At 48.4% G+C, this 13,092-nt stretch overlaps 1 protein-coding gene across 1 annotated transcript in view; it reads left to right on the top strand.

Annotated features, from left to right (window-relative positions):
* MTCH1 (mitochondrial carrier 1) overlaps positions 1 to 12,349 on the top strand; it is a 37,841-nt gene extending 25,492 nt beyond the window's left edge. The window contains exon 14 of the mRNA XM_074528206.1: positions 10,198 to 12,349. The gene's annotated coding sequence lies outside the window, so the exon portion shown is untranslated. The remainder of the gene's footprint in view (positions 1 to 10,197) is intronic.
* The last annotated feature ends 743 nt before the right edge of the window (positions 12,350 to 13,092 follow it).

Below are 13,092 nucleotides of genomic sequence, written 5' to 3'. Positions count from 1 at the left end.
CTTTGCATTGTGTAAATGTGACACAGAAGGAATAGCTGTGACATTGCCTGGTGTTTTCTGTTCCAGCTGGGGAGGAACCAGCTAAACCTGCAGGGTTGGTGTGGAAGGAGAATTTTGTTTCACATTTGGAAATCAAACTCAGTAATCTGAATTGTCACAATTCTGTTCTTCCAGTGCCCCCAGGCCTGGGGGCAGTGTCACTTTTAAGGGGTAACTTTGGCACCCTGAGGCAGTGCAGGCTTGAGCAGGATTGTTGTATTCATCCCAAATATGAATTCAAGGCAAACAGCCTTCATCAGCTCCAGTTGTTACATATCTATTGGAACATTTCAGTGGGTTAAAATCTCCACTATGGGCTTTGACTTCCCTGTTCAGTTGCCTCAACAGACGCATGAGGTGCCTGAAGCTGCACAAAATGGCTTTGGGATGAGCTCAGGACTGGCCAAAGCCTCAACTGGTTTGGCTTGCAGGATCTGTGGCAGCTGCAGCTCCAAATCCAGCCTGGGATGGGTCCCAGTGAGATGGACAGAGAAGGCATCTCCCACTTCAGAGAGTTCTGTGCCACCACCCAGCTTCTGGAAGAGAGAGGAGTGTGAGCAGAGCTCCAGAGCAGGGTGGGATGTGGATCACAGACTGCTGGGCATGTACTAAAGAGGTCAGCAATGTTGCCAAAACCCTGGCTTGGGGTTTTTCTGGAGCCCCAGAGCTCTGTTTGTGATGTGGCAGCTCCATCTTCATCCCTGATGGGAGCTTGGATGGACTCAGCCTTTGTGCTTCAGGAGTGCCAACAGCATGAATAATGTATAGGAGTTCAACTCTTCTCTCCCTGGCCAGGGGCAAGGTGTCCCAGCTGATAAGAACTGGGAGCCCAATCTTGTTAAAGCCAGTGTTAGACTTAGACCTTCATGAGATCCACTGCCTCGAGCAATTCTATTGTTCAAAGCACATTTGGTTAATTAGTACATTAACTAATAACCTTCTCAGCATCCCAGGTAGGGAATATCTGTCTCCCAAAGGAGGAAGCAGGCAAAGTGACTCACTAAGACTGCATGCAGAAGCTTAGCAATGCAGCTGTTAAGTCTGGGTTTTTCTGTCCCAAATGGTTTTGTGTGACTGCTGCTGCCTTACGCACATCATTTACTCGAGGCAGAAATGGAGGAATCCTAAAAACTCCCAAGAGAGTGCTCAGGCCCAGTGAGGGAAGGTACCCCTGGACAAACCTGAGAAGAACTGAATCCATCCAAATACTCAGAGGAGGCAATTTGCTTCACCCACATGCACCAGCTAAGGCATAAAACCAAAACCACTTCTCCTCGTTTTCAAGGAAAGTTTTTCTCACCACCTTGGCTTTTCACTCACATCTTCATCTGCTCTAAATGTCATGAGCAAATGGCCAGTGTGGGGAGGAGAGAGCACACGAGGAACAGCAGTGGGGCTGTGCTTGTATGGGCTCACTGGGATGGGATCAGAGCAGAGGGATAATTCCTGAAGAGATTCAGACAAACAGCCAGAGGGGAAACTTTGATGCTGAGGAAGCCCTTCAACTCCAACACATGATGATGAGCAGCTGATTTACACAGCTTTGCAGCGTGGCTGGAAAAAACCCTGAGCTGAAGCACAAGGGTAGAGTTCTTTGGATTGCCAGACCCATGACATCACCACAGACCCTTCTCACGAGCCCTGATCCCAAACAGAAAGGAGAAGCTTGTTCTCTCCACCCAGCCCTGACCTGAAGGCTCTGTGTGCTTTGCCTGCTCTCAAATGACAATTCTCAGCAGCAAGGATGTGTGTGTAGAGGGATGAGAACCAACTCCTGCATGCAGGGATGCATCCCTGAGGAGGAGAATCTCACAGGGTTTAATTGTGGGGCCTTATCAGTCTGCTGGCTTCCAGCAGCCCAGGCAGCCACAGCCCTGCTCAACTCTGGAATGTCAAGGGAGTGCCTGGAATGAGGGACTGGTGAGGTCTCAGGAGCAGAAGGCACCAAAGCAAGTGGCCTGTCCTGCAGGAGGGACTCCTTTCATGACCACAGCTCAATCCACCACCAGTTTGCTGAGCCCACAGCAGCCCAGATTGGAGGCTACAAAAATATCCCTGCTCAGCAACTCCTCCCTTGTCCTTTGTGAAGCTCCAGCATTTTAATCATGTTCACACCTCCCTCTCCTGACACAAACCATCTCAGCTCCCTCCCAGGTCCACAAAACCTGTGCGTTCCTGGTCTCATTCTCTTGCTGATGCATCAGACACTCTCCCCTCCATCAGCCTCCCCAAAATCCCCATTTCTTATTCTCTGTATTTCCATCTTTCCCCCCCTAATTTGACTAAGATTTGTTGAATAACCAACTAGTGCTGAGGGGCTGCATGCAGCTCTGGGTGTGCTGTTGATAGACTGAGCAGCCCCAGCCCCTTGCATGTCCCCAGTTCTGAATTTCTCCATCTCAGTTCTGTATTTCTCCATCTCAGGACCACCAGGAAGGTGCTGCTGATGTAGGGGAGCTGTTATTGGGAAAGGCAAAACACCCCAAATGTGTCTTGTAAATGTGTCTCCTCCTGCTCTGTTCATTTTCACTCAGAATAAGGGTAAAAGGTCTCTTCAGGTTGTTGAGGGTTCCTAGAAGAGAATATTGGGTGCCAGAGCAGCTGAAATTGGTTTTTACTCTTAGCTGCAGCCTGACATGCTGCATGTGGCCATTCTTGATCTGTTCTGTGCACATCTAGAGCCCTTTGATCATCATTCTCCAGCCTGTCTTGCTGGTTTTCCTGGAAGAGTATTTCACAAGAAATGCACTGTTCTCTCCATGCACAGGTGTTTTCAAGCAAGCCTTGTCTTCTCATAGCCTAGTAAAATAAACCAGACTTGGATCTCTCAAATTCCTTCAAAATTCCCAGACTTTGAGGTTAATACAAAGGGCACAAACCTGTGGGGTCACATGGCTCCACATCAAACCCATACCAGAAATCAGGATATCCTGAGCAGGCTCTCAGTGGAGTTTGTTACAGGTGATACTTATTTTTAGGGACATTTTAATAAGGCTAATCAATCACAACAAATTACTAATAAATCATAACAATTTTCACCGGGAAATCTTAGGTTACTCTGCCAGAAATTGCAGCGAGGAATAGTGGTTATTTAAAAAGATCTAAAGATTTAACATTTTCAGGGGATAATTCAAGATGTTGCCATTATGCTTCTGCTCTGAATTACTCTGCAGAGAAATTACCCTCCCCAGTGGCTCGAGAAAGCTGAGCAGGTCCAGCCTCCTGTGCTTAAATTTATCCCATGTAAATATGGCACAGAGTGCCTCATCCTATTGACAGCCTTCTCACAGGATTTTCCTACGGGCCCTGCAACAGCTTCACAGCTGTGCTGGGTTTTGGCATTTCCAGTTCCCTGCATCCTTAAGGGATAGGAATTCTAATTGGGAGATCTTACCAGTCCTAAATCTTTGAATACTCCTGATTTTCACAGCTTGTCCCATCTACACCAGCAGACAGCCCAGGGGCTGTTTGATTTGTGTCCTCCTAAGGGTCTTCCCATGCTGGTACTCCCAGACAGGTTTGTGAGGTGTTTGCCTTGCTCTAAAAACCTATCATTGGTTTTGGTGAGGATTTAGAGGAACGTCACACCTGTGGTAGAGAGTGGGATTCATCTGGGTGTCTTGCTGGATGTGATTTCAGCCCTGTGCTTTTGGGGGAAGAGGTCCTCAAGCTGGTCCAGGGGCTGTTTGATTTGTGTCCTCCTAAAGGTCTTCCCATGCTGGTACTCCTAGACAGGTTTGTGAGGTGTTTGCCTTGCTCTGAAAACCTGTCATTGGTTTTGGTGAAGATTTGGAGGAACATAATGTGCATGGTGGAGGGTGAGATTCATCTATGTGTCTCTTTGGATGTAACTGGAACTTCAGCCCCGTGCTTTTGGGAAAGAGGGTCCAGTGAGAGGCATCTCTGGTTCCTCAACCCGTGGCATGGGCAGCTGTGGTGCTGCTCCATGGAGGGGCAGCAAGATAAAAGTTGTGATGGATTTTGTGGGCACAAGGTGCTGCTGGAGAGAGCCTCTGTTTCTGAGGCAGGCTCACCGTGACGGGAGTGAGAGCAAGCAGGGAAAGCTGGGATTGCTGCTGGGATTGTGGCTGGGATTGTGGCTGGGATTGTGGCTGGGATTGCTGCAGGGATTGCTGCTGGGATTGCAGCTGGGATTGCTGCTCCCGCGGGTGCCGTTGGGATCCGGGCTGTGGAGGCCACGCTGTCCCCAAGGCGGGTTCCTCTCCCCCTCTCTGCGGGTGTTATTTACACCATTTCCTGCCCAGGGAAGTTCAGGAGTTTGACGTTGCTGCGTTGGTTTCCGCTCTCCTGCCCGGTTCCCTTCGGGAGCTCTCGCAGAGCCCGGCAGCAGCCAGGCCGGACCCCGCGGGTGGGATGGAGGTGCCAGCCTGGCCCAGGGAGGGAAATGTCACCCACATCAGGCTGGGCAACTCAGGTTCAACCATCTTGGGAGGGCTGGAAAACCAACCCTGCGTCCATCCCTCCGGCTCAGTCCTGTGTGGAGGAGGAAGGAGGACGCGCCCGGGCATGGCTGCAGAGCTTTTGGGTTCCTGCCGAATCGACGCCCTCCCCTCTCCCCCCTCATCCTTCCCGCCTGGCCTGCGTCTCCCCTCCCTTCCCTTCTCCCTCCCATCCCGCAGCAAACAAAATGGCTGCTCCATGGCCATTTTGTTTCCCGTCTGGAAGGGGGAAGCCGGGACGCTGGGACTTGGCTCTTTTTTGAAGGCTGCGGCCATGTCCGAGCCCAACTCTCCCGTCTCTACGTGGCACCGGCTGTAGCAAGAGAGAGAAAGGGAAAGAAAAAAAAAAAAGAGAAAAAAAAAAAAAAGGACATTTTGGAATGAGACCAAAGGCAGAGGCAGAGAGTGGGTAGTTTTGGCGTATGTTGAGCACTGAAAATGCCTGGAATTGCCAAACTGAGCTTTTGTATGAGCAGCGTAAGGGCTACTCGGTGCACGCAGAGCCGCGGGGCTGCACGGAATAGCCGGACGGAAAGGTTTGTTCGCTATATTCAATAAAACAGCCCTCCTTTCTTCTGGATTTATAAAGTACCAGAGAGCACTGTTGTCTTAATTTGTTTTTGGACGGGCGGATGGTTTTACACATCGGCTTGGTATGACCAGAGCCGGTCACTGCCGGACGGTAGCGTTTTAACCTGTTGTGTGTCCTCTTGTTTTTGGTGCTTACGGGATCTGACCTTTCCACCGAGCTGGCACTGCCTGGATTTAGCTGATGTAATCCGGAGGATATTTTTTTAGGGATTTTTTTTTGTTTATTGCCTTCTTGCCTTGAAAGTTTTCATCTCAGGAATAAAAACATCTTAATTTAAATATTTAAAGCAATAGCTGTTCTTGGCTTTTTAAGCCCTTGCTTTTCTCCCAAGGCTGGAGCTGTACTGTGCTCACAAGCTGTTTACTGCACTCTGTGTGTAACTGCACACGTTAAGGTGTGATACACAACAGAAACACCATCAACAGGAACACGCCTTCAAAGTTTAAAGCAACTTGGTGGCGTTACTGTAAAATTTTGCACAGAAGCAGGGCAAAAACACCAGAACATGCGCCAAATAAAAGTGATTTTTTTTTTTTTTTAAGTGATTCTGCATTTCCTTCAGTAGCCTGGATGTCTTGGCGTTAGTAGCCACGTCACTTTGTTCGTGGACACTCTGAGGAGCAGATCCCTGCCCTGTGGCACGGGGGGATCAGGCTCTGATAAGGTGCTGGAATGATCGTCCTGCTGTTCCTTGAGTGGCTTTCCAGACATGTGGAGAGAAGCAGAGCGGAGCTGGGAAGGAGAGCAGAAAGAGGTGAAAAATGGCTTTCCTTGCACAGAAAGGTATTTGATTTGCCTCCATATCCCCTTGGCTTGTTAGCAAACAAGAAATAGAGAGAATGGCAGGGCCATGGTGGTCCCGGAGCCGGGGCTGCATGGGCAGGGGCTGGGCGGGTGCTTCAAAGTGCAAATTTAATTTTTTGGTCCAAATCTACATTGGAGGTGGACATTACCTGCACACCTTTCATGAGCAGCTTATGAACTCAACATTAAGAAGGTTAACAGTATTAATAGACCAGTTTATAGAGTATTACAGAAAAAAAGAGGTTTTTCTTTCAATTTTTGAGTTAGACTGTAGAATTGAGTGCAGAACAGGTAGAAATAAGCCTGAAGGATATTTTTTTTTCCTCTCGTTTTTAGTATTTAATGAAATTATGCTGTGAAATATCAGTAGCGGCTATCTTTTATGACAAAAATTCTGGGACATTTTTTGCTTCAGGAGCGGGTGAGGTATATACAAATTTAGAAGGAAAATACTTAGAAAATATTTAGAAAAAATTAGGAAAATATTTAGAAAAAGCATTACCTTTATAGCCACCTTTAATAATGCGTTTATGAAGGGTTAATAAAAGATAAGTCATACAACAAGCAGGTTACAGATGCCTGCATTATAGATAACAATATCAGATTCATTAATAATGATCCAGATGTTTAGAAACATCTGATAGGACTCAAGACAACCCCTTAGTGATGAGCAATTGTTTATAAAGATACCTGCTAATTGCTTAATAATAAATGCGATGACAAAATTGATGTGAAATATTCCCTATGTCATTAAAAGTGTGTGGAGTAAAAGCATTGCTGAGAGACATGGGCTGTTGCAGCATTGAACTGTAAATATTTTTACTTCCATTTCTCTTTCCCTATTCATGGTGTCTTTGATTAATTGTTTCAAAGTCTGATATTTAATATTGACTTTAGGATGGGGTGTTTGCGAAGGTGGTTGGCCTTGCTTTGCTGAGAGGCTTTCCTGGCCTGGGAGAAGTTATAAACAACTTGTCTTCATGGCTAGTTTGGCAAATGTAATTTTTTATTGCTTTCCCGTGGCACAGGGTGTGTCCAAGATGGGTTTTTGGGTTGTTTTCTGCTTTTTGTGCAAGCGGGTTCCTCGCTGCTGCCCGGATCGGCACCTCCAATTGGCACTGTGGGTCCTCACAATATTGGGGAGTTACTGAAAACCTTCCACCCTTCTTTTTGCTTATTTTTGGTTTGATTTTTATTTTATTTTAATTTTTTATTTTGGTCTGTTTGGGTTTTTGTTTTTCCAGCCAGGTTGGGAGGACACGAAGCCAAGGGAACAAAATGGCCACACTCGGCCATTTTGTGCCACCGCCGCCGTTCCAGGGAGCCGGGGCTGGTTCTGCCCCAGCTCCAGGAGGCTGAAAATCCTCCTGGACACTCAGGGTCCTGATTTCCCACTGAGAAACCCTCCCTGTGCCTGGCACGTTTCGGCACCACACAAAGGCTGAAAGTGGTGTCAGCTTTTAAAGCAGAGACTTTGTTGTTTTCTGGTTTCCTCCTCCCCCCTCCTCCATTTCATTCAGTGCTCCTTAATGAACCAGAGCAGCTCCTCCAGGCTTCGGAGCCTTTCCAGCTCCTCTCCGAGGTGGGCTCCTTTTCAATGCAGACACTTGGCCGTGCTCAGCAATCTCTGGGGCAAAGATGTTTCAAAATTTGGGGGGCAGCATCTTGGGTTTTCTGCTGGAGTCATCACAAGCCACCCCGAGCCCTGATAAATGAGGAGCAGTTTTGGTCACTTGGATCCCAAAAACAAGTCTGAAAGCTGGACTGGAAATGCCATTTTTATTGCAGCCTGGAGGATCTTGCTGTGAAAAAATTCCCTTTATCTCCCAATTTTCCTCACCCCTCCAAGCACCTGTAGACAGTGGGACCATGTATGACACACTCTGTGCACAGGGACCTTCGTGCAGTGGCTTGCAGAAACCTATGAAGTTTTTTCACAGAAATCAGATTTGATCAATTTTGAGGGATTCCTATGAATCTGGAAAGTGGAAATTACAGGGTCACTGCCTTAAGGCCTGCACAGAAAGTGGTGTTTTTTGAAGAGGTTCTTGGCAATCAGGGATCCAATAATCTTTCAAAACTGGGTTTAATCTCAGAGGGCAGTGAGAAGCTTTGGGTGTGGTTCTCTGAGCCCTGCAGACCCTCTTGGCTGTTTTATCCAGAATTTTGCATAGCTGCATCACATCCAGGCAAATTTGGGCACATCTCCTTCCTTCCTTGTCTTTTGTCTTGATGGTTTAGACCTCGGGCCATGAGGAGAGGGAATTCCTGTCATTGCAATTTGTGTAGGACAAACAAGTGTGACAGTGATACTGAGGGTAGGATGCTCTTAGTCATCCTTACCGGGCATAAAAAATCCCCCTGTTTGATCCATAAATCCTCCTGTTTGACTCCTTTCTTCACAGATCCTGCTAAAATCAGGATTCCAGAGTCAGCAGCTGGGTATTCCCAAAACCTATACTCATTAAGACAATTATTATAATTAAGTCTTCTGTTTTCAGGTTTACTTATAGAAGTCAGAAGGGATTTTTTTTTTCTCTCTCCATGTATAATTACATCTATGTGAGCTCAGAGTTATTTAATGTAATTTTCCACCAACAGTTTGAGATTGGCCCAAATGCCTGTTGTCTGCGATGGTATCAAGAGTGACCTTTGAAATGCCAGCCTGATACATCTGGCTTATGCGGTTAAAGTAATAAAAACCACCAGATTGGGAACTAGGAAAAATTATTCCTCCAGGCAAGTTGCTAGAAGTCTCCTTGGAGAAGACAATCATCCTCTGCCTCTATGCATCCCCCAGGAGTCATCTAGACCACCCACCCTCCCAGTCCCTGACCAAGCAGCATCTGGTGGTTTTCTTGCCACCCTTCTGCTTGATGCTTGTGGTAAATTTTTGGGAAGCTGAAACATTTTAGTTTCAGCTATCTCTTCTGTCCCCAAGGAGCTGAGCAGTGACAGACCTGATAGACCCCAAAACCTGGCTGTCACCTCACCTCAGCTCTGGCTGGTGTGCAACCCCTGTGCATCACTTTCTGTGCTGATAAAACCAGGACAAACAGCATTTCCCATCAGGAGGCTGTTTGGGATGCACTTGGCACCAGGGATGGGCTGGGCACTCCAGTGCTGTAGGATCCAGTTCTGCCACGTTGGGGTTTGAGGTTTTTCATGCCCTCTTACACCAGGACAGGCCTGGGCCAGATGGTCCAGCACAGTGGGTCACTCTCTGTCAAGGACCAGTTTGGCAAAGGAAATTAGGAGAATTACCTGTGCTGAATGCCATGAGGAGAGCCCGTGGAGAGCTCTGGGAGAGGGCACTTCCCAACCCTGCTGCAGAGACACCCTTGCACCTGAGGCCACCCTAAACTCTCCCAAGGATTCCAGCTACAGTAGCTGACCAAAGCTTTGGGATTATTTAGCCTGTTGCCTGGTAGCTGTGGAAGCACAAAGCATTAGGCAGCTTTTATCCCTTCGGAAACTTCTCCCCGAGCCCCCTCCTCTACCAGCACAGCGCTCAGCAGATGCTTGTGGAGGCTGGGGACATCTCCTGCTGAGCTCCCATGGGAAGTTGTCCTTTGGGGCTGTGCTTGGCGTGGCTCCCTCGTCGTTAGGGCCTCTTTCATCTCCAAGGGGAATTCTTTCTTCTCCTTGCAAAAGAGCCTCACACGTTCCTTTCAAACTCCCAGATTAATACCTCGCCTCTGTATTTGGGTGTGCAGAGAGTGAAGAAGCCTCAGAAGGTGAGCCAAGGGCTTGGGGGGAAGCCAGTCTGTCTCAGATCCATGCTAATACTGCTTGGCTGGGCTGCAGCATTAGAGGGACAGCACTGGCTGCATGTTGCACTCATTTGTTTAGGAAATAAGATCTGCCTTGATGTACTCGATACCATTACATTTGCAGCCTAAAAGCTTCCTTGTACTTAGTTATTTCTAATCTGCTCAATTCCCTGGAGTGCACAGGGAGCTAAATTGATGGATTCTCTTATCTGGTCTGGCAGGTTTGTTCTAGATATGCTGTGTGTTCAGGAGGTGAGGTCAGCCTGGCTGGGTGTGCTTGGCGCTGCTGCAGCTTCCCGAGAGCTCTGCTATCTCCATGTGCAGCCCCAGGTTCCAAGGGCAGGGCTGCTGCTTTTCTGCACCCCTGGGTGCACAAAGGCTGCAGCTGGTGTGATTGCCAAGCACAAGGTACAGTCCAAGTGGCCTGAAGGAGGTTTGAAGAAGGAGAAGGAGATCCAGGACAAGGCTGGATATGAGTCCTCTCCCCTGCCATCAAGAATTCTGATTTTTCATGCATTCCTTCTTGCAGGACCTGTGGAGCAGCCAGTGCCTGGATAAGGATGATCTTAGTGACTGGATAAGGATGATCTCAGTGCCTGGATAAAAATCATCTCAATGCCTGGATAAGAATCATCTCATAGCCTGGATAAGGATCATCCTATAGCCTGGATAAAAATCATCCCAGTGTCTGGATAAGGATCATCTCAGTGCCTGGATAAAGATCATCTCAGTGCATTGATAAGAATCATCTCAGTGTCTGGATAAGGATCATCTCATAGCCTGGATAAAGATCATCTCAGTGCCTTAGGCTGCCACGGTCCCAAGCTGTCCTTGAGGCTGAGGTAGTAGATTGAATAGTTGTGGAGTCTGGTCCTCCCTCTGAGCTAACTATACAATCTACTGTCTTTCCTAAGGAGACAGTCAGGTCTTCAGCTCTGCTCGTCCACTTCTACACCAGCTGTGGGGCAGGTGGTGCCAGGAAAGCAAATGCCTGCCCGTGACCCGTCTGTTCTGCTCTGTGGAGGTGAGGTAGTAGGTTGTATAGTTTGGTGGGAGGGATTTGATCCCATTTCAGGTGATAACTATACAGTCTATTGCCTTCCTTAAAGAGCAGCAAAACCACGGAGGAGCTCCCGAGGCATCGCTTCTTTTGTTGAGGATCCAAAAAAGCAGCATGGCATTGTTAAACAGCTCAGTGGGTGTTTCTCTTACAGCATCCAGAATTGCATTCTTCCAGGAATTGCTTCATGCCTCAGGCACTGGAGCATGGAGCCACCTGCTTCCAGGAAACCCACCTCTCTAAGATTCCAGAGAACCAGGGAAATGAGTCTGCACAGCAGTTCAGGGTTCAATTCTATTCTTTATTTTTTTTTTTCAGGAGATGGATTCAAGTTGTGAAGTGTCTAAACGTGTTGATCTTTTCAGGTCTGGAGGGGAGCAGATACTTTTGTTTAAATGGGACAGATCTGAGTTAATTATTTCATGTTTTTGTGCTCAGTTCTGAAGTTTGGGTTCAGAAGCAGACCCAGGGCCAAGCTCAGCCTGTGGACTCAGAGCCCTGGGAGCTGATCAGATTTGGCTGCTTGGCCCCTGCTCAGGAAGTGCATTTGGTTTTGGACCAGTTCCCAGCCTGTCCCATGGAACACAGTCAGAGGGTGGTTCTTTCTGATCTGATAATCCCTTATCAACTGAACTCCCTCACATGCAAACCCTGTCAGGGAATTTTGGGGCTCTTGGGTGTTTACATAAGGTGATCCAATAATTCCAACTAAAATCTTGTCCTGAAGTGGAGACAGGTAAGGAAGAGACATGAGGCAGAAGGAGCAGGTTCTAATCCTCCTGGGTTCTCCCTGACAACAGACATGAGAGAAGTCATCACTGCTCAGAGCTCTGGCCCTTGGCAAGGGACAGGGAACTGTTAATTCTTCTGTTTCTTAGGAGCAGATGGGACGATCCCTCTGCCGTTTTCCAGAGCGAGTAGGATCAGGAGCAGGAGTGGAGCTGTAACCCGATCAGGGCTGCACCAGGAAGGACATTTCAGGCCATTATCACGAGCATCTCAGTGCCAGGGAGACTGTGAGACCCGAGACTGGGGAGCGAGGGCAAGCAGAGGACACCTTCTCAGATGAAATGGGAGGGAGAGAGCACAGAGAAATTGGAGCCCTCCAATTTCAGAGGCACAGGGAGAGCCAGAGCTGGCTGCTGGAGTCCCCAGGATGAAGCAGAATTTCAGGCCCCTCTGCTGGGACAGGGCGGAGCTGCAGCTGCTGGGTGGGGATGCTGCAGCTCCGAGCAGAGAAGGAATGCAGCCCTCTCTCCATAAATCTGGCTTTTCAGCAGTCCTGGCGACTTGCTGTGCAAAAAACTACAGCTTGGTGCTCTGAGCTGCATTATTATCCTCCAGCTGCTGGCTCAGGGGCAGGGCTCCTGCCCACAGATTGCCTGGAAGGTACCAAAATAGCAGCACAAGGATGGGAACAGGGCAGCAAATCCACTTCATCTGGAGAGGTGTCCCCTGGAAAAGAGCTAATCCCACATGGAATCCCTTCAGTCCCCCTCCATGGCATTGATATTAACTCAGAGAATCTCAAACAGTGGAACTGTGTGAGCTGGAAGCCATGAATAAAATATTACTGGAGATATTCCCTCGTGAAAATAAACTTGGTTTGACTTTTTTAAAACTGAGTCATTTTATTGCCCTGAAGTGAGCTTGGCTGGTGAACTGGGACCTCTTGAGGGGTGATCACTGTTCCTGACTGACCAAAATCCTGGATGTGAAAGGGAAGCCACAAACAAGATGAGGATGTGGGGCAGACTGAGCTGGCCAAGCAGCTGGGACCATGTGTGTGGCTGTCAGCAGGTGCTTTCCTGACACAAATTCTCAGCACAACTCTTACACAAAGCCTGGCCTGCTTCCTCACCCTCAGTCAGATCAAGGGTTGCAGGTTGGGCTTCCCTCTGCCCTGGATAGTCCTTGCTATAAACATCTTTATAATGTGCATACCAGCAAGAGGAGAACACAGGGTTCACCAACCCAAATAAATCCCCTCAAGGGCCAAGAAACCAGCCCAGGTAATGTTAAATTGCTCCAATGGATCCTGGCACAAAGGAAAGGGCAGCTTTGCCCAGGAGGAGGGTGCCCAGCCTGGCTGAGCTCACACCCATGGATCTGTGGGACACAAACCTGACTCACCAGCCAGGATCCCACAGCACTGAGGCAGCCACATCAGCCCTGACCACAATGGCAGGCAGGAATGGGCACTTCCTTTCAGCAAAAAGCAGCCAGGAAGCAAGATCAAGAAAGGAGGGTTGTCCCTACACCCTCACAGGGCATTGAGGAACAAGAGCACTTTCAGCCCCAACACTCTGAAGGAATGCTTGGAAGCTGGATGGAACTGCCAGCAGCACAACCCCAAATACCCAG

Source organism: Zonotrichia albicollis, chromosome 28 (assembly GCF_047830755.1).
Source record: "Zonotrichia albicollis isolate bZonAlb1 chromosome 28, bZonAlb1.hap1, whole genome shotgun sequence".
NCBI classification, from domain to species: Eukaryota; Metazoa; Chordata; class Aves; order Passeriformes; family Passerellidae; genus Zonotrichia; species Zonotrichia albicollis.
The sequence above is the reverse complement of the archived record's forward strand: the minus strand, read 5'-3'. Positions and strand labels throughout refer to the sequence as shown.